Here is a 22,896-nt window from a genome sequence, read left to right on the forward strand (position 1 = left end):
TACTATTATTTCATTTCATTTCATTTTCATCCATAGTCATACATAAAGCTCGAAGGAAGACGAGCGTATGAATCGGACACGTCAATAAATAGATACAAAGAAATAGTTATTACATACTAAAAAACAATAACGAAACAGAATATGAGACATTTTATAAGAGACAAAATTACACTATACAATCTACAAGCTGCATTTAGCAGACAATGTTCATCTACTGAATAAAAACAATTGTCCAATAGATACTTCTTTGTAACTGACTTAAATACATTCGTTGACTCAATGTTACGAATATCTTTAGGGAGGTTATTATATAATGTTGGACCTAAGTATATGGGACCGTTTTGAAACAATGCTGTACAGTGATTTTGAATGTGGAGATTATCCCTATATCTAGTATTATGGCAGTGAAACTTTCCTTTATTGGCAAAGAATGTATTAAGATTCTGGCGCGTGAAAATTAATAATTGTAACACATAAAGACATGGCAGTGGTAATATTTGTAGTCTTATAAAAAGTATTTTTTTTACATGGTTCGTCTACTCTCGCATTGGCTAATACTTTTTTTTTTTTTAATACGGAAAATTAATTTACTTCTTGAATCATTTCCCCAGAAGATAATGCCGTACATTAAGAAAGATTAAAAAATACCAAAATAAATGCTTCCACAGCTATTTATATCCAAAATATTTTTAACAACTTTCAAGGCACAGAAAACCTTATTAAGTTTTTGTGCCAACGTGGGATTATGTGGGTATCCCAGGTAAGAGTATTTACTTATATGAAGACCTAAGAAATTTGTTGAAGTAACATACTTTAAGTCAACCATTGTTTATCCAACAATAATAGTAATGGTAATTAAGATTACGTCATATAACATCTTTATATTGATATTTTGAATATTAATTTTCAAAAATAGTATTACAGGATTAATTTTCTTTCGTAAGTATGGGATTTAGAAATTATGGTACAATTTTAATAACTGGTTCTGGGAACCTGAGAAAATTTAAGAACCGGTTTCGGCGAACTGGCTCAATGACACCATTGCGTAAAACTGCAATTTTCATTTCATTTCAAGAAGATTCACGTCATTATTACAACTGCTAAGCTCCATTTAACCCACGACCCCGAAGAAGTAGTATCAAATCATTTCGTACAGAAAAGAGATCTAACTGAGATCAATCTTTAAATTCCAAGCAATTTGCCCATTTGCCCATTTATTATACATTAATAATGTGTGTCTCACACACCTGAGAGTCACTGGTTGTTTATTATTATTATTATTATTATTATTATTATTATTATTATTATTATTATTATTATTATTATTATTATATTTAATGAAAGCAATCATGTGCAATTTGTGGAGTTCTCTCAGGCAATGAAAAGTTGGCCGAAATATCTTCAAAATATAACACTATACAGCCACAATTTCACCTAGCTAACGTGATTGAAGGGAAATCACTTTTCACAATAATGTTCTGATAGTCATATTCTGATAACTGATACTTCTATTACTGTGATGTTTTGTAAATAATTGGACGTCTTTAGTCTCAAAGCCACGGATTAGATTCCGTATTGGCACACACTGACAAGTTCGTGTTACTTGAATCATGCTAGTGGACCTCATAATATTATAATGTTAGAGGATAGTACGTTATTCCACACGACACCTCTTGAATAAAAGTGAATTGTGACTTTAACGGTGGCCATCCATATCCCATTCATCCATAAATATACGTTTCGCGTAACACTAATATGCAAACCTCAGAATATTGAAGAGATACAAGTTAATATAAACAATTAGACGAAAATAAGTGAATATTCTTAATCTTTAATATAAACGCATACACATTAATTCATAAATGTATTTTTCGCGTGATTTACTCTTTACTGTAAATGGTTTTCCGTACAATCTGTTATCATTCGTAACATTAGGTGCGATATTTTTTAAATCTGTTTGTTTGGTTCTATGTTAAATCCATAGTTCGTGTTGCCCAGTAATTTGCGTTGAGTTCTAAACAGAATAAGAACGGGCTTAAGCTATCTCCTTGGAATATTCTTTTTCTAATTTTTATACCTTATATCTCAAGTTCTGGCTGGTTGTCCTTCAAATTTAATGTTGTATGCCATCTGCTCACGTTATTTTGTAAGAAGTGTACCAATTTCTCGTTTATTTCATACATTTTTGAGCGGAGGAAAATTCAGGAATGTGGTACTGAGTCATATGCTTTCTGATACTCTATGTACCTTGTGTGATACTCTATGTACCCTATTTTTTTTTAAAGCTTCTACAATACTATTATTTTTACACTTCTGTATTTTTTGCAATCGTTTTGCTCTTCTGCTATTATTACTATTATTATTATTATTATTATTATTATTATTATTATTATTATTATTACCGGTATTATTATTATTATTATTATTATTATTATTATTATTATTATTATTATTATTATTATTATTATTATATTGAAGAGCTGAGAATTGAATGCTACATCTGAAATAGCAGACAGTATCAGATAAACACATATGGCCAACGAGCGGAAAGCAGGGAGCATGATGTGTGAATGGTTTACGAAGGGGGTCGCCAAGTAAATAAGGTTGGGTACCACTGGTTTATAAAAACTTCAATATGTTTTTTTTTTTTTTTAATTAAACATTCAAACGTTTACAAAAGTTGAAATAATTAATATGCTAAACCTTTTATATGCGTTTACTAAAATAGAGATTATTTTTACCTAAGAAAATCTGTAGGTATCATTTTGCAGGTCATTTAGCTGATTATCTAGGATTGACAAAACGTTTCCGTTAAATTGACTGTTAAATCTATTAACAATAAGCACTAAAATAAAACCTCTTTAAATCATAATTATCACCCTCTGTACTGCAAAGTATCTATTCTCACTACGCTATTATATTCTTTGTAGGAGCAGCTCAGAGCGTTAGAATCTAACATCAAATTGAAAGCTCATTTCTCATAAGCCATGGAGCTCAAATGAGATGCTACAAAGCAAACAAATAAAAACAGCAGCGTATGTAAGGAAGGGAGTTTCAGAGTTTTAACCCTCCTTGGACAAGATATTATAGAAAAATAAACATTTACTATATTAATATGTATATTAACAGTATATACAAAAATTACGTTTGTCCTGAAGTAATATACGACTGAATGCTTGAATTGCCTCCTTTTATGAAATTCTGCATATGTCACTGGAACAAAAATAATATATTACTGTTCCGTCAATCTGTTATTCCAGCCCATAGTATGGTTATCATTATGCGCACCCAATTACTGATATCTACAATAGAATCTCATGTCAGTGGAAATAACATCTTGAATATGCCGAGTAGCTAACACGAGAGCTTTCTGTGCACATCATCCCGGTTTCGATTTTCAGTGCTGGTACTTCCTTCGGACAAAAACTCAAGTACTGGTTTGGATCCTCCATTTAAACAATTGATCCCGTCTCATGTAGTCTTGGAACTGAAAAGGGACCTTCACCTTCAAGCAACCAAGTTGAATAGTTTTTTTCAGAAAAAGAAAAAAGAAAATAAGATACAAATTTTACCTAAAACAAATCAGCCTTCTGTCACGACAGCACATTTATTTCGCACATGGTTCATTTCATGGGCGCCTGCAGTGGGGGGCCCTGGATTTTCGAAAGGGGTTCGGTTTCTCGAAATACATGTCAAAATATATTAGATTTGCTTAGTCACCCACTACATTATTTAATATATTTATTATATTTTATAAAGTTATGTATTGTACATCAATGATAATTGCTATGCATGAAGACAGCGATTCGTAAATTCGCGATTTCGTTTATAGTGTGGGCCTTCCTTACTTCTTTGGAAAAAAAAAACATTCTACGGGTGTTTCTGGTTTCTTTCAAAAGAAGCCATTTGATTTAATTAATCGTTTAGTCAGCAACCTTAAAACATTAAAGAAAAAAAAAAAAAGAACTGAAAATGTTAGAAGTGCAGCGGAGTCAATTTCTGTAGTTTGGGGGAAGGGAGGCGTTCAGATATGTGTGTGTTCCGTTATCGGATATCGTCTAAAAATACTGTATATCAATGAATATTTTAATATAAAGACTGAGAACTCAAACAAATTTTGGAGGATCAGCGCTAATGCAGAAGTGACTGTTTATGGAAATTCGGTAAGAATACAGATAGAAGTGAGAGTAGTTGTTAGAAGGATATTAAAGGAAATAGGGCTTATGAAGCAAAGACTTTACTTACTTCACTCTATTCTTAATGGCAATACTGCATGACTAGACATAATAACTAATACGTATATTTCATTATTTGTTCTTATTACATTGTTAAACAAATTTATTGTTCAAGTAAATGCAGAAATAATAAATATTGTTGTTGATCCAGTATTATGTGGCAACTGGTAAGCGATCTGAATTAAAAGGTAGTGGGTTCCAGTATAAAAAGCCAAGAATATTTGAACTATGTCCCTTTCAACGAGCTGATCACTCACTACTACCCACTGAACGTGTCATGTAAGGCCATCGCGAACTGTAGCACCAGAAATTTCTATATTATTATTATTATTTCTATGTGATTTTTGGATGCAAAAAGTAAAATAATAAAACCAGGTTTTTTTTTTTTTTTTTTTTTTTTTTTTTTTTTTTTTTTTGCAAATCCCATCAAATTGTTCAAGTAGCCCTATTTAGCAGCAATAACGTAACTAGATTGCTTAAAACAAGTAAGAAAATATATATAAAAAATATACATTTCACAGTAAAGAAATGGGCAAATGAAACGAGATCTTTCTGCAGCGTAACCATGTTTACTTATTAATTACTAATTTATCTTGAAGTGGTATAAAGCGTAAAGGACTTTACAATAGTGAATTTACCATGCCATTTTGAAAACTGTATATTATTGAAGAATATACGTATACTGTGAGTTTCTCGTTGTTTGTGGTCTTAATCTCAAGAAGCACTGAATCTAGTTCTTTGTGGTGCTCATACATAAAATAACGTGGTTGTTATACGCATCACGCAACGTAACATACGGATCTAATCAGAACGTCAAGGACACGCCCCAAACAAAGTAAACATCTGCATAGTTTTAAGAGAGATTTCTTCATTTCACAAGCATATTATCACTCACTTTAACGAAGTACAACCTACTTAAAAACATTGTCTTGCTTAATATTACAATTCCTTAAACACAGGAGAGTAACATCAAGTGAACAGTTAAAGCTAATTTAAACAAGGACTTACTATCAAGAACAATAACAGGAACTGGGCTGCACAAGCCTTGAAAGAATAGCTAGCATACGTCACTCACTCCTTATGAACCCAGATCGATTCTTACATATTTGTCGCAAGAAAACAAGCGAATGGAAATCCAACTACGGTTGGAAGAGTCTTAATACTATTGTACTCAAACGATATACAAAATGTCTTCTTGACGACTAAATACTGTAGCGCTGACAAGAAAAAACAAAGAAAAATATAAAATTCATAAATGCATAAATAACCAGTTGAGAATGCTCCAAGAGCATTGCCAGAACGAACTTAAAAAGGATGGAGAGGGAAGGATAACTGTGATTGTTCCTACATGTAAATCTTTTTGTCCGCACTTCTGTTTCTCGCAAAAATTCCCATAATATATTTTCTCTATGACTTACGGTTCCCGAGATATGGCTTCTTAAATCTCCCGAAATCCGATTTTTTTGGCCAATATCTGGGGAACTGTGAACAGTTGGATAGTGGCCACCGGTTACTATTTGGTACCAAAATGTTCACCATCCTCTTAGGTATTGATCAACAACAATATGATATCTCTATGACTTACAGTTCCCAAGATATGGCTCCTTAAATCTCTCGAAATTGGAACTTTTTTGGTCACCATCTCGGGAACGGTAAGACTGACGCGAAAATTTTTATCACTTCTTTAGGATAGTTTTTGATGCTCTATCGAATGGTGGGCTCAAAATTGAAAAATTCGCAAACAACACACACACGAAGAACTCAGTATCGAACTTTTTAAGTTCGTTGAAAATACGTAATGTTGTAAAATGATGACAAAACAACACAAAACGAAACTTTATATACTAGAACTGACAATGCATGATTTCACATTGATTAGCTTGAAGTATCTAGAATTGTGAAGCTCCTAAGCAACAACCCCTTGTGCCAGATGGCCCTCTATGTAGTACATTGTATGTACTACTATTTGTCTTTTCCTAAGTAACACACATTGCCCTAACCGTGACGCACATACTACTTGTAATTTAAGGTAAAATCAACTTTCAGGCTTGCCAACCATACGATGATTTATTGTGATATACGACAATTTAAGCCTTAATGCTATATAGACAATGCCCTTGCGATAATAGGTGAATATACGATAATTTTAGAACCACACTTTTTTTTCTGCAGGTTTTGAATGTGCAAATAAATTGTAGATGTGCATTAAATAATTATAAAACACATAGTGGGATTTTTAATAGTCATTCACGGTAAAATAAATCAATAACGATTTCAGAATTGACAAATGGCAACCCTGTATCCATTCTTTAAATTCAATTACGAGGGAGTGGAAATATTGATGTTGTTGTTCAGTTAATAAGAATTTAAGAAATGGTGAGGACAGTGACGCGATTTGAAGTTCGAAACTGAAGATTACTCGATAAGTTGATTATATTATTGCTATTACTAGTAATATTATACATGTCCCAACAACTATCACGTGCATAACGATAGTTTTTGTAATATACGATAATTTTAAAGACGAAAATCGATAATTTTGTTCTCTGAAGTTGGCAACTCTGCAACACATTCTTATCACATGGATACACAAAAAAATAAAAGGATAGTAGAAAAATATTTTATTCTAAGCTAAACCTACGGAAGTTGCCAAATAAAACTGAAAACTTGGTACTTCCGTTGACAAGAATGAAAAACCATTCCGATTATTCTGGTTCAACAATTCCTGCTTAAATAAAGACGTCTTCAAATGCAATGCTTCACAGCCAAGTTGCACACATAAATTATTAATTAAATTGTGAAGTACGCAATTAATTGAACACCAATACCTGTTATTTTAGTGGCCACAATACTAATTGCGATAAATTAAAAGTCGATTTCTAATTAGGGTTGCCACCCGACATGGGTCTGTCGGGACTTTAAATGTCCCGATTTTTACCGTTTATTAATGTATTGTTATTATTGATATTTAATTTCCACATTATTATACTGGGCTTACATATATATATATATATATATATATATATATATATATATATATATATATATATATATATATATATATATATATATATATATAAGGACCGTTTGTGCATATCCTCCTCCCACATCAGCCTCATGAAGCGTTACTAAATTTCAATTTGGAAATATGACAACCGTATTTCTAATATTCAACATTTTGAACAAGAAAATAGAAGGAATTAAAAAAAATACTAGTAGCCTACTTGTCATAAATTGTGAACCGAAAATCGCACATTTTTTAATCCTGAAAAGAAAGCGGAGACCAACAGACAATTTAATTATAACGTTGGCGAGGGTAAGAACATTTTTCAATGATTCTAATTCTGTTCGGATTTTGTTTTATAAACCATTTTATATTATGCAACGATAACGTTTATGTATATTTAGTTATAGGGCAACACGGATAATAGACCGGTACCTTATGATAACAAATCTTGTGGCCAGACTTGTTTAAGCTTGTTTTATTTATGCTGCTAAAGATATAATAAGTGAGGAAGCCATAGTTGTTTGAAGTGTATTTTTAATTTCTACGAAATGAATGGCAAGTATTAAGGAAATACAAAGTTCAAAGAATAAAAAATAGTTTAATTTATTAAAATAATTATCGTGGTAAGTTTTGGTGGACACTAAAGTAATTTTAAACGAATTGGGACAGCAATATTTAACTATATATACGTGTGTGTTACAATTAGCACTTAAATAAATGGAAAATGTGTTGCGGATACCTTAGATTGGACCTGCGGATTTCATTTTCAGAACCACTGTGTTACAACAATGAGTGCCAAATTAAAGAAAAACCACAATGGTATGCTATCGACAGTATCATAATATGACAAGTGCTGGAATACTTTTCCGGAATTCTAGTCGAGAAATATCATTCTTACCAGTGTCAGGGAAATTTGAGAATGAAATTGAGACGAATGAGAATATAAACCCATCCGTCCTGTTTTGTTTTCCCCTCTACTTTTAAGAAGTAAACTAATTTTCTCATAAAATTTAAATGAGTTCAAAAGAAAATTAGTTCAAAGTAATGAGCAACTTATAAAAAAAATATGTATAAAAAATTAAAATTAACACAAGAACAATACATTTTAATCAAGGATCCGTCCAGATTTGGGGGAAGGTATTGAAAAGCAGGAACAATTGAATAATATTAGAAGCAAGTGCTACTGTTAAGAGGTAACATGTTAGTGTTTTCCCCAGAACCAAAAAAATCTCACTATGTATATTTTCAGTCATAACCTCCGTCCTATGGACACTTAAAATATTGGTGAACATGAATTGTGTAACTTTTTTTTCAGAAGGTAGTATTATTTTAGTCTACGCAGGTAAGTAACTGCTAAAGCTTTCTTCTTTCTCTTTGTAAAACTAATAAAATTAATGTTTCCCCTCTCTCTCTCTCTCTCTCTCTCTCTCTCTCTCTCTCTCTCTCTCTATATATATATATATATATATATATATATATATATATATATATATATATATATATGCAGGTTTATCTCGGTATAACAAACGGTTCTACGAACTCGAAATATTTTAACAACCGGTTTGCCCGAACCGGTGCGAACCGGCTGAATCGCACCACCCCTAGTTTAAAAAGAACCGGAGTACTAACAAGCCATCTGGTAGTTAAATTAAGTACTTAAGCATATTTCCATAATTACAAAGTCAAGTGACGACGTTCAGTAAGTTGTGTGTGTGTGTGTGTGTGTGGTTGCAGTACAATATAATTGGATTATTTTTTACTAATTTTTGGGGTATTTCACAGTAGAAACGGGGATTAAGGTAAGATAATTAGCTTATGTTTCAATAAGTAGTAACAAACAAAATACCATTAATATTATAGTAACAAACTCAAGTTATTGTTTTTTCAATTTGTGAGGTATGTAAAGAATATTTTTTTAAAAATGATGTAGTTTCCCAAATCGCACTACTACCGTGTGTCCGAAATCGCACCAGTGAGATTTTGGCTCCCGTGATGAATTGTTTTTCCTGGTTTCTTTCTCTTTACAATTCACACAAGATGGGCACATGGAAATATGGAAAATGGTCTCCGGAGTCTATGAATCGTGCTTTGAAAAAATATATAGAAAATGAAGTGACGCTGCCCAGCCCAATACCAGGAGGAAATAGAACTATCAACATGCAACCACAAAGAACAGAAGTACTCTCATCAAGTCCTTACAAAAAACATCTTGAAGAATAACGGCAAAGGCAATCAAGAGTATCCAAACGTGTGGAGAGACCTAATCTTTCTGAACCGTCAGCTAGATCTGCATGCGCTTTTAAGGAAACCAAACCTTGACACCAAAAAGTGTATTCGAAAATTAGATACATCCAAATCAAGATGCTCCCAGCTACATATTCGCAGTGTTTCAAACGTGGCTTTTGAAATCAATGAACAAGATTGGTTTACTATTGCACAAGCATTTCTACATTGAACAAGCATTTCTACTTAGCTTAATTCTAAGATGTTATTTCTGTGCTCGGTTATTTACATTGCAGTATTTTTCTCTTTAAAGATGTATTATACCTCATCTTAATATAGCATGAATAAACGAATGTGATATTCCATGGAAATGATAATTTGTGTTACCCATATGCATTACTGTAAAGTTTGCATATATTCAAATGTCGGTGCGATTTTGGCTTCATATAGTGCGATTTGGGAAACCTGTTGCGTAAATCACACCAATCGTAGGCTTCTAAAGTATCATTTTTATCATGATAGTGATAAGATATCGTTAAGAAATCACTGTAAAAAAATTGGAAAATTATCAAGTTCAATCAAATTTAAAAAATCATTTTAAATTTCTACAAAAGTTTCGAATTAAAACCATATATATCAATATATAGGGTGTTTCAAAACAACACCGACAACGTTTGGGAGGTGATTCTTGACACCAAGATAAGACAAAAAATATAGACCAACCTGGGTGCACAAATGCTTCCTTTCGGAGTTATATGCTGCCAAAACTTGAAAAAACGAAATTTGAAGGCTGCCAAAACTATGGGAACTACCGTAGTCAGGTCAAGACTTCACTTAGGAACTAATGTGTGCACTATCCAAAAATAGATGTTTCAGAATCCTAAGGTACTCACGCAATAATTTTTAGAGAGGCAGTTTGGCTACGAGCATATAATTTGAAGTACTCACCAAGTATCTCTATAAAAATCGTTGCGGAAGTACAGCAGAGGAACCCTGCATTTCTAAGAAAAATATCCTAATACATGCTGCAACCAGAAATTAATTAAAATAAGGGTGGTTGCATAAGACCAAGGGGTTGCGAATCCCCATTTTTAACCAGCTTTCTCCAAATGGTTTACGATACACTATTTGGTGATGGCTGTTTAGATCATGGGCAATATTATGACTGTTTACATGTTGTTCTTGCTCACTTTTACCAGAATATCATCCACTTTATCTGTGATCGGTCATTCACTGTGAGGAGCATATTGCTAATTGAAATTTGCAGAACGAATGCAAATAAACCATCTTTTGGCTGCTGCTTTTGATAGCGTATATTGCGCATAACAGTAAAAATTTCTCCACGGACTTATACAACATTTACGCGTTTATCAAAATAGAATTGTAAAATGTAACTCAGTTTTGCGGAACGTTCACTCACTTTCACGGCGCTAAACTTAAGCAAACAATCGAGTTCATGGTAAGTAATTTACAAACGAAATGTTTATTCATTGAAGAGAGAACGTTGTTTCTCTTTGCAAGAATGAAGAAATATGACATTTTTCAGTAAACAATGCCGAGTATTACATGTTAACAGATATAACCATTTCTCTCAAAGTTAGTAGATTCCTGGAGTAAACGGTAAAGAATCCTTCCCACCCCCGCTTTTGAAACACGCGATGTCGAGGTAGGACTCTACATTTTCTTCACAGATGACATAGTCAAAACCGCCTTAACCCTGGTACCCATTTTATAGATGCTGAGTGAACTCCTAAGTAGCTTTGGAAGGGAGTTAGAATGGGAAATACATCCCGTCTCTATCGGAGACCAAACACGGATCATTTGGTTGGTAAATAGATCCTTCACTAATCAGAGGCAAATCTAGCCTGGGGCTGAGGGCCTAGGCCCTCCAGTTTTTTTGGATGACAAAAATAATTGAAGCTAATATTTATATATTTTTGAAGGTTTATAGTAAACCCATGATACACCGATTATTGTCTGGGTTCTGGTTGCCCCCCCCCCTGGTTTTACCTTCTAGATCCACCTCTGTTACTGATCATACCAGTGCAACTCTAGATTCCTAATCCAATGTAAACTAGTATCAGTGTGCAATGTATACCACGTGAAGAAGTTTAGTTGAGTCATTTAGTTTCATTTTAGTGACTGAGTATTATACTAGCCCGCAAATCTCAAAAGCACTGTCGGTAGTCTACCAAGCAAGGATGATATCCATAATTATTCCCCTAGGAATACATACAGAATTGATTTTTGATTGCTCACATCTTGGGATCAACTGAATGGATCATCCCGATCAACGATCTTGATTCCTAACTTCTGACTCTCTACACCCTGGCCAAAATTAATGGTAGTCCCTCAAGTAGTTCTTCAGATTTTGTACCTCCCGGCACACGGACAGAGTAAATACTGTACGTAAATTAGTTTTGGTAAACCAAACTCCTCAAAAATGTGTTCAATTCGTGAAGTGCTCTAACCTGTTTGGTTAGGCATACTTAAACCTTGTAAAGTATGCAGAAAATGGACAATCAAGAGGGCAATCCCTACCCAAAGATCCGAAGATTCCTATTACTAAGAACAATATCTCATCACCTTACTCCTCCCTTACTGTAACAAAACATATGTCTACGCTGCTGAGTCAGTTCTGCACACTGATTCAACGCCCTCCTATTTGACTTTATTGATCCACACTCCGTTACAGTAGCTTCCTATTCGTCTGCATGACGCTGGAACAACACCGAAAACGATATTGATCCCCACCGGGAATCGAACCAGTAATCATATGGACTGAAGGCAAGCTTGCTCGTCACTGGAATTTTCCTACTTGTTTCTGCGCGTAACATGTTTGGTTTTCCCATCAACGAGAATTTGTTTCTGTGATACCATACTAACAATTTGATTACAAATTCTTGAAACATTTTAAACACCACAAAGGTTTGCTTTCTGATCTATGGAATGAAGAAATCATTTGATAGATTCGTATGAAGAATGACAAAAGAATTTTGTTGATTGGCATTTACCTTGAGAGTCAACAGAAGTGAACAGAAGAAATATATATTTTTTTCCTTTCTTTCTTTAGAAACTGATCTGTTTTTCCTTCCTGACGTATGAGATAAACTTCGAGGCACTAGAAAGGATGTAGGCGTTACATTGTTTCACGGAATGTCTATCCACCCTCTAGACAGACAAAGCAAAGCAAGCCTTGATAAGGAGCTGAGTTCGTCATCGACTGATAGACTTCGATAATAATGTTGCAATTCGTGTGGAACGCCTTTCGTTTTACCTGTCTTATTTCAGTTTGTACAATAATTATGAAGCTATTTTCTTATACCTGTAGCTAATAGCATATACAGGCAGGGGCGGATCCAGGATATGATCAAGGGATGGGCTAAACTATATTTTGCCGTTCCATCCAGTGTAAAGCAGGATTGAAGCCCATTTTATCCAGTGTAAACTTGAGCGTCAAGGGGGGCTATAGCCCCTATAGCCCTCCCCTTGGATCCGCCACTGTATACAGGTATAATCCGGTAGCAATGACATCGCCTACAGACATCGAAGTTTGATACCGGAATCAGAATGCATTTAGATCCACTAGGGATTTTTCCAAACTTACGTTACGCAATTTCTTCTTTAAAAAATTTACCTAGACAGTTTCATTCGTCACTTTTAATATGAGCTTTCACTGCAAAGCAAACTGGGAATACCTGGAAAACGAAACGAAATTTTTTAGTTTTATACCCAAGAAAATAGAACAGTTGACTAGTTTTCGATAGCCGGGTAGTATTATCAGTGATGATATATAATATGAACGTGAAATAAAAGCAAGCATAATAAGAATGGCGAAAGAACCTTTTAGAAGGAAGAAAATACTATTTTGTGGGACTTTGAACAGAGTTAAGAAAAAGATTCGTAAAGTGCTTCATGTGGAGTATTGTGCTGTATGGGTCAAAAACATGGACATTACGCAAAAATGATGAAAAACGACTGAAAGCTTCCGAAATGTGGGTATGGAGAAGAATGGGGAAAATTAGTTGGGGTCGAGCGGTAAACGAATGAGGGGGTGTTAGAAATGGTGAGAGAAAAGAACGACTTTAGATATTATTAAGAAGAGGAAGAGAAACTGGTTGAGACATTGACTAAGACAGTGGCAGCTTTAGCGGGTAAGCCTGGTATGCGCGGGCCTACCCAAAAATTTAGAAATATATATATATATATATATATATATATATATATATATATATATATATATATATATATATATATATATATATATACTAAAAGATACAATAAAGAGTAAATATATTTTACAATATTTTTACAATATTTTACAATATTAATGGTAGATAATTAACAAATAACATCAATCACTACTGTAAAAGTAATTTCCTACTGTCATAATCAATATATGTGTCCATACGCGAGGGAGCGGGCCAATCCAAAATTAAAATCCTAAAGCCTCTCCTGACTAACAAGGAGTTGTATCATGAGGGACGTTTTAGAGGTTATGGTGGCAGGAAAGAAAGAAAAGGGTGAAGGAGACTACAACTAATGGACGATATCAAAACAGAGAGATCGTACGTGAAGACGAAGAGGTTAGCGGAAGCCGCTTATAAATTCTTCTTTCGCCATTCCTACCCTTGCTTTTATTTCACGTTCACACTTCATATCATCATAAATAATACTACAGAGGTATCGAAAACTAGTTATCTGTTCTTGTTCTCCCCCCCCCCCCATTTTTTAAAATTTTTGACACTGACCGCTTCGTTTTAATTATCATTCATCCCTATTCTTCAAAGTCCTTCCACAAGCAGTAATGAAAAATTATATGTTTCATCCCAGATCATGTGCACGTTTTATCCGATTTTTACCTCATTTCATCAGACTATTTTATTTTCTCTATATTTATTATTCCTCATCTACTTTTACTGATGAGACATAAACCCCATTCATCAGTAGTTCGGTGGTCCTGGTTGCTCTTAGTCATGATTCACCAAACAACATAATAGCTCGTTTCTATTCTAACAGTTTACCAGTTAATTTCCATTTTCGTTTGAAAGATGTCTTTACTGAAGGATGACGCAAGAATCATATTGGTTTAACCTTTAGAAGTTTAGCTTTCAACTCTAGGACACTTTCTAGTGACATTATTCTGCTTAGTTGAACCATAAACCACTTGCTGATTCAGTGCAGCTTATTGTTTTCGCAAATCATTATCATATTATTGAAAGATATCTCTAAATATACGTTAGCTTCAGACTATGCGTTTAACTAAAAAGAAAAAAAAAATACGAGGACAGAGAGTGAGAATATCAAATAAATCTTGGAATGTAGAATTCCAATGTGTTCAACATTTTCTTAAGAATTCTAAATATTTATTTGGAATACCATTTGGCTCGGTTTTACTTTGCTTACCAGTTCAACTTGTTCAAAGAATGCATAGTGTAATACTATAACCTAAGTTCCACACATTGTCCTACACGGTACTAAGGAGCGCCCACCGGTGGCAAATGTAAAGAAGATAAGTACACTTGAATATTCCTTCCTTCAGACTTTGACAGCTGATCAAAGTAGGTGTAGTCCTCAGTTCAGATTGGATGTTGGGCGTAGAATTGTCAATTCTACCTCACATAAAATAAAATGGCATATACAAACAAGAAGGAACACACAAATAAAACAGTTCTATGGATCCTTGTAGTAAAATATTTCGGAGGAAAACATCCCTCAACTCCCGTTTGGGTCTCCCAGGAGGAATAATTACTAGATATAAAGCAGTAGTAGTAGTAGATATAACCTAGAAATAAATTAGGTTAGAGTATGTACAGCAGAGAAGCTTTGAATACTTCGCGAAAATACAGAGAAATATGTTAGATCTAGCAGCTATTCAAGAAATAGGGTGAAGTGAGAACAAATAGCTTAGTTACATATATATTTTAATGGGAGAAACGACGCACATAATTCAGGGACGGAAGTTTATTTTATATATATATATATATATATATATATATATATATATATATATATATATATATATATATATATATATAAAGAATAGCATTATTATTTTAAATTAACATGGAGAAAGCGGGAGACTGCGCGACTTGATATCTTTTACGAAAGACTGGAATGCGTTTCCGACCAGTTCTCTAGCTACGACATAAACACAAAGTCTTCAACGGAAAGTTTCACGGTATATTTTGCGTATAAGCGTGAAGCAATACATCACAGTAAGCGTTATTGCAAACACGAGGAACCATGAAACTGGCAGTCTCTCTAACATTTCCGCCTTCCCACCAACGCATTATGATCACTGTTATCAAGGCTTACATTTGTCTACTCTGGAGTGAGCTTTAAATCAGAGCATATCCGAGAATTCTGTTCAAAACATAACTTGGGAATTATGTCCTATAGGGAATCCCTTGCGCCCACATTGAACATTGCTCAAATATGCATTTTTGGATGGATTGTAACTTCCTTTACGCTGATATGGACCGCCACTTTACGCTCGGACGGCCCTAGCTCTGAAACTGTGAACTTTTGCCCACAGGTTCATATGAACTTTTTTCTCATTTTGATGTTAGGAATCATCTCGTACAGTTCGTTAGCATAGTTCATTAACATCCTGTATACATCTATGAACTGAACCTTCGAGACACAAACATACGGCTTTAGCTTTGAAAACGGAGTCAATAAATACTAAATACCAACGCCCTAGCTTTATTGGTCCAATGTTTCAATACGATCGCATGTCAGTACTTGTTGGATGATGGAAAACGGATGGTGTTTGCATTAAACGTGGTGAGAATAATTGAGGAGCTACCGGGAAGAAATAGTAAATTCGGGCAGATAAAACCAGCTACAATGGCGACACGATTCATGATGTGCTGACCATATACACATATACGGCTGGTCGACTTAAGCTCTTCGGAGTTTTGTGCCAGATAATTTTTGTTCGTCTTCTCGTGAGGGACAGTGTTGACTCGTTATCGTGACGCAACTGAGGAACAACCTATTTGAATTAACAGATAGGGAATTCCAGTGTCTCAAAAACTAGAAACAAGAATGATCGAAATTGATGTGCTGAGCACACATAATGTAACTAAAATTCATCTGGCTGATTCGCTACAGTCCTTCGAGGGCTGTGACAGCAGGGAGGAAAGAACAACGTGAGTAATTATGTTGCCCGGTAATTAAGCTTACAACAAGTCTATGGAAGGGTCAATTCCTTTGACACTGTATCAGACACGTACGCAGCAATTTATTTTGGAGATATCCAAAGCTTTTCGGGGGGTACAAATTCAAATTGGGTATAAATTATATTAAAATTTGCAAAATCACCCGTAAAATTACACTAAATTTACAGAAAGGTTGAGATTTCGGGGGAGATTCGGACCACCAGGACACATCCCCCTGTGTACGTTCCTGTACTATCCATAAGCAAACTTCAGGTTGTGATTCTTTAAACCACACAAAAAACATTTTAATAAGCTAGGGCCAAAAGACGTTTATTTACAGGAGCTAATAACAATTGAATCAAGAAGCTATCGTAGTCAGTAAAAATTTTAATTTCACCGCAACAAGCTAATGGAAGAAGCAGCTTCAGGAAACTGTATATAAGAATTAATACATTAGATAATCTTTCTTTCTTTAGTTCGAAGCGGTACAATTTTAATTTTTAACGAAGTGACTTCCCTTAAGATCCCCCACTGGCTGGAAACTCAGTAGCAAATCACGTTATGATGGTTATCCTGAGATCACTACTGTCGATTTAAAAAAAAAAAAAAAATACTGTCAGAAAGATTTTAAATAACATCACAGAAGTGTCCGAACAAAAGAAGGAGGAACTTCAGAAAGAATTGATTATTGGAATACGGTTTCCTCTAATAACGTTCTCTGTATGTCGATAAAACTCCATTTAAAAACAGAATTACTCTCAGAACTTCGTAAAAAAAAAAAAAAAAAAAAAAAAAAAAATTACTGGTGGACGTCGAAGTATTAGTAAGGTGATGCTGCTTCAACACGAAATTTAAAATTTTTACTACGCATTAAAACTGACTACGCGTACCACAAACTAATTACCTACTCGGCAGCGGAAAGACTAAGTACTCGTGTTGTAATTAGGCCTTATCTTCAATTACCGATAAAACAAATTACTCATTCGCGTCATGTGAATGTATCTTTGCGTGCGAGAGGATTTATCGTGTTCAGTTATATGGAATACGGTGGCTTACCTGTCAACCGGACAGTCTGGATTCGAACAGCAGAAGGCAGTAACAAAAGATGCACGTATAGCATTTGTCTCTCCAGAGACACGTTATCTTGAATAAAATGAAAGGAATCATAATACAGGTGCGTAAAATCTGCAGTGATCTGGATTTGCTAACATGACTTTATGCCAACGCGTCAATCGATATACTTTCATATTTTAATCCACAAACGTGGAATCAAAGTCAAGATTGCAGTGTATTATTCATGCTAGCACGGAAATTATCTGCCTCGACTAATCATACAATCGAATGAGAGGACAGTAGCCAATGGAATCCATCTCCCGATAAGAACGCTCTCATTTTCAGTGGTGCAACAGAATCCTTCTACTGCAAGAAACGTAAGAGTGAACTTGTACGAAGAAAAAAATATATATTTCTTTAAATGCATACTTCTGTAAAAATTATGAAGGGATAGAATGTATTATGCAATACGGTAAAATGACTGATGAAGATACGCATTTGTGCTATAGAAATATTCAGAGCGTCCGTATATCTTTCCTAAGAAACATTCAAACGTGTTGTTTACCTTACAGGAGCCATTGTTTAGAAACAATTAACCGTTCTATTTTCTGCCTTCTGGGTGTTTGTACTTGCTTGAACACTGTAGAAAGCGCTCATCCGATGTCAATTCACACATATGTTATATCAGGTATGATTCAATACGAATAAGAATAATACAACGTACCACATCCAATAGTTTGCTTTTCCCCAACTGAAAATTCATTTTGCTGCGTTTACTCCGTTCCACGAACAATGGGATCTTTTAATGTTCATCATTTCTATATATATAGAACATTCTAAATTCTAATCAATTCTATACTCTCATGAAAGAAAACGAAGAAAGAAAAAACTAACAAAATTATGTTAAGTTAGCCAATAGAGAGATTAGTAGGAACATTTTTAAATACGAAGAAGTTAGGAATTTTCTTTCCAGCAAAATTCCGCACATACTAAATATGCAAGATGACCACGCCTATGGGGCTATGTTATCATCCAATACTGTCAACAATATAAAATAAAATAATTTACTATGGATTCAAATAGTTAGAAATGGCAAGTAAGCCTATTAGAAGATATCTGAATTCTCATATTACAAGCAAATTATTTCATGCAACTTTTTTTTTTTTTTTTTTTTTTTTTAATAGCGTTAAAGAGTTACAAAGTCTGTTAAAGCTTTTCCTTTCAAATACTATGAGCTATTTATATCAAGCCACATACAGCTAACTCAAGAAGAGCTCTCTGGACATGGACATCTCTAATAGCACGAATAAACAGAGATAACATTATATAAAATATTCGATAAAAACAGATAACAAGCATAAGAGATAATATTTGTAAAAATTTTGTCTTCAATATACTCACTGACGATGGACTAAAGAAACATAACTACCAATGCCTTCCACTCTTTTGACACACACAGGAAACACACACGCAAACACACCTGAGACCACATCCGACGCTGGGCTGTCTGCAGAATAAAAATAGATGCTTCTTGCTCGAGAGAGCCAAAAGACCAGTAGACAACATCTCAACTGAAAGTCGTCCAGAAAAACCCGTGGCAGCCACAAAGCTTCTTCGTCTCATCTACATACAAGCACTCAAGAGTATTCTTACTTACTTGATGGATGATGTTAAGCTAGGCTGAGCGAACTGCAATGTATGTATGAATGTGTGTGTTATGTGTAGCCTTGGTGTGCTATTGCTGCTTGCAAGAACACACAAGAAAGAGGACGTGGCAATTTCCTTTTGCCACGTAAAACAGACCATACTTCAGTCGTAATCTTATCGGATATTTCTTTCCTCTTTTTCCTTGATCAAGACAGCAAAAACGAGAACTCGGCTCAAGAGGCTGCGTTGTTGTTCAAAGCATTTTCTTCAGCGTTAATCGCAGTGAGATTCTTTGGCAAACACCAACGTAAGACAATATTGTACAAGTCATCCGATACAATCGACGGTAATATCAACAGATAATTACAAAAATAAGCATTTATAGTAATTAGCTGTATATGGTAGTACTTTCAACAGAAAAAGAATTCCGGGCTCAATTTTTAGTTGGACTCTGGACCTGGAGCTTTGATAGCAGTAATTCAAATGAAGTTTAAAAAAAGGGGAGGGGGAGACTGTCGTTACAGCCCATGAAATTTTATGGTTCGCCATTTTTGTTTTCTTTCTTTCTTTTGGCCAATGTATGAAAAGCATATCTGCTCTCACTATCCAGTTTCCAGTTAATTCACAGTGCTGAGTCAACCCTAAAATTCTCTACCCTCAACCTGGAATCGAGTCAAGTATCATGTAAATAAAAGGCATTATGCACTAAACGTTTGGCTTCATATAAGTATGAACGTACTCTAGTAGTTAAAAAAAAATCTAATATTAAACGATTGAAGCGTATAAGGCCTCTAAAATAGCAACGACGTATGCTCAAATTATAGGCTTATTATTAGTTTCGGTGAGCAGTACATAAATCACCAGCGTTTCTTTCAGAAACAATGTTCCGGGGGGGGGCTTGACACTACTGATATTCTATTTATTATTATATTATAGACGTATTACTTTGATCTGCTTCGGGGGGCACTCTCAGACCTCCGGGGTGCAGTGCTCCCCCAAAAACAGGTCTGGAAGAAACACTGGTCATCATTGCTTGTATTCGAACTGGAATTTCAGAAGCCACGTGGCTCAGTGATAAGAACATTCACTTCTGGTATGTGTAGTCTCTGGTTCGATTCCACTTGGCGCTAAGTCGGCTTTGTGGTGGACAAACACCGTGTGCGTAAATTTCATCGAGGTTCTCCCGTTTCCTCCCATTTTCTTTATTCCAGCATTCTCATTATCATAATCTCCTTTAGCCTACGTACATGGCATAACAGGGGGATGTGAACTGAAATTTAACTCGTATCCACAATGTATGAACTAAATGGCATTCTCAGTCATTATAGAGGAACGTTAGTAGAATGAGTTATGGTGTCTGGTCCGATTCCGGGTAGAAACATTTCGTTCCTTTAATAGAAAACTGATACAACTAAAAATAATGAACTTTAAAGGACAGCGACTTGAATATTTGCATTCTGCACTTAACAGAGGTGGAAAAAACAATGGCAGGGGAGAATGTGTTCCATCACCTGCGATGTTTTTACACAAAATTCTTCTAACCTTTAAGGCCATTTTGAACACCACATCTCAATAAGGGCCATCTTTGAGTTGAGTTGATTTTAGTTTAGCGTCCCTTTCAGCAGCGAGGCTATATGAGACGTGGACCTACTGATTAACGTGGAATCCGAACCACATGAGCTCCCGCAGGGAATCGAACCCGGGTCTCCCACGCCAAAGGCGCGTACGCTAACCGCTTAGCCACGGAGGAGCTCCAAGGGCCATCTTTGAATTGTGTCATTGTCAAAGTTTAATCGACTTGTAAAACTTGTTCTTTTAGAATATATTTAAAAGATACCATTGAGTCCAAATAGTGTTTTGTTAATTCCTTTTGTAGAGTAGGCCTATACACTGTTCCAAAACCATATATGACAAAACGAATAACCATGAAGTTATATTTATGAAAACCTGAATTATTGAAAAAACAGGTTTTGATTAAGAAATGTCACACCGGGAATCAAACAAATGAATGTTCGACCTCGAGTGATGAACACCATTAGTCAACCATAAAATTCTGCAGTAATGCCGCAGAGATAGTATTTCGGCTGTTTCTGGATAGCCAGATATGGCCGGGTCACTGCGTTTGTCTTAGGTTACCGGGTTCGTCCGGGTCAGGCCAGGTTTAAGAAGCGAGACCTAGACCCGGGCGACTAGGAGAAAAGTCGAGACCCCAGCGGACCCATAGCCTACTTCATCACTGGTATTAGGAACGAAATTATGTTCGTGTTGATCAAGCATCAAGAGGTTAAAACTGACCGTGAATAAACCTCCAGAAATAATAGCATTCTAAGTTGAAACGCTGACCAAGAGTTACTTTTTAAACTTTCGCCATTAGAGGCGTCCAGTCGATTCAAAGGCTCCAGCCATAATTGTCAACTAATTAACTCCACAGCTGAAGGAACCCGAAGGATCATCACCGCAGAAAAAATCTCGTTATTGAATCCAGACAACCTAATAGGCCTACAGTCTAGATTGTTGTTACCCAACTCTAAGATCCTGCTCTAAGAGATTATCCTTCCACCTTTTTCTTTGCCTACCCAACGGCCTCTTTCCCACTGTTCTCTCAACTATTTTCCATGCAAGTGACAAGCCTCGGTCACCCTGTATAAAAATAAATCAATGTTTGAACATGATTTGAACATTTTTTTTTTGTAGAAAACTTTTGGCCATTACTCAACATGTCCAAAAATGTCCTGAAGTGGTTTATCAGTGAACAGAAAATGTCTATAATGCCTCCGATATACGGGCAAAGAAACTAATTTTTAACTAATATTAGAGCACTTTACCAGTGTTGGGTAAGTTACTTGTAAAAATGTAACGCGTTACAAGTTACTTTACTTTCTCTTAAAATATAACGCGTTAGTAACGCGTTACTTGCCCCCAAAAAGTAACTGTTACTTTACTTCGAAAGTAACGCGTTACTAACGCGTTACTTTTAGGTCCGAAACTTTAAAAATGTGAAAAAATTATGACTTCAATTTTCCGTACTACTATTACTACCGCTATTATTATTATTATTATTTATAATAACACTGTATATAAAAAGCAAGGTAGGGGTTTGTATTTGAATACTAAAAAGATAGTTGATTGCCAACCTCGGTAGTCGTGAAGTCTAGGAGTCAAGGACATTGTTCACGAGCTTCTGAATTTGGGTTGAGAGTCAACAGCTCACCCAACCGACTCGGCTAGAGCCCTCGGCTCATTGAGCCGAACCGAGCAAATGGCTCATCCCTACCAAGCCGAGCCAGTTCGAGCCAACTTCTCAGTTGAGCCGAGCCGACCCACCCAACCAGGTACATTCTAGGAACGTGCCATTTAAGTTCCATATGTACCGTTTACGTACCTGGTACTTGAAAAATGTACATTTCATATGCATAGCACGTGTCGCTAGGTACGTGCCTTTCGAGGAATTTCTGACACTTGAAAGGTACTTTTACATGCTTCACTGGAATGTGAGGAATGTGAATGGCACATACCCCATGTACCATGGCATGGTTGTGCGTAAGTTTCGTATTGCGACTAGGGT

At 35.2% G+C, this 22,896-nt stretch overlaps 1 protein-coding gene across 7 annotated transcripts in view; it reads right to left on the minus strand.

Moving 5' to 3' along the window:
• The window catches only part of LOC145685135 (uncharacterized), a 263,787-nt gene that overhangs the window by 45,654 nt on the left and 195,237 nt on the right, over window positions 1–22,896 (minus strand). Inside the window, exon 1 of one of the 7 annotated variants that reach the window (XM_081757497.1) lies at window positions 19,086–19,193. The exons of the other annotated variants lie outside the window; for them this stretch is intronic. The gene's annotated coding sequence lies outside the window, so the exon portion shown is untranslated. Of the gene's footprint in view, window positions 1–19,085; window positions 19,194–22,896 lie in introns of those variants that run through there. 7 annotated transcript variants of the gene reach the window in all.

Source organism: Thermobia domestica, chromosome 1 (assembly GCF_964235325.1).
Source record: "Thermobia domestica chromosome 1, izTheDome1.hap1.1, whole genome shotgun sequence".
NCBI lineage: Eukaryota > Metazoa > Arthropoda > Insecta > Zygentoma > Lepismatidae > Thermobia > Thermobia domestica.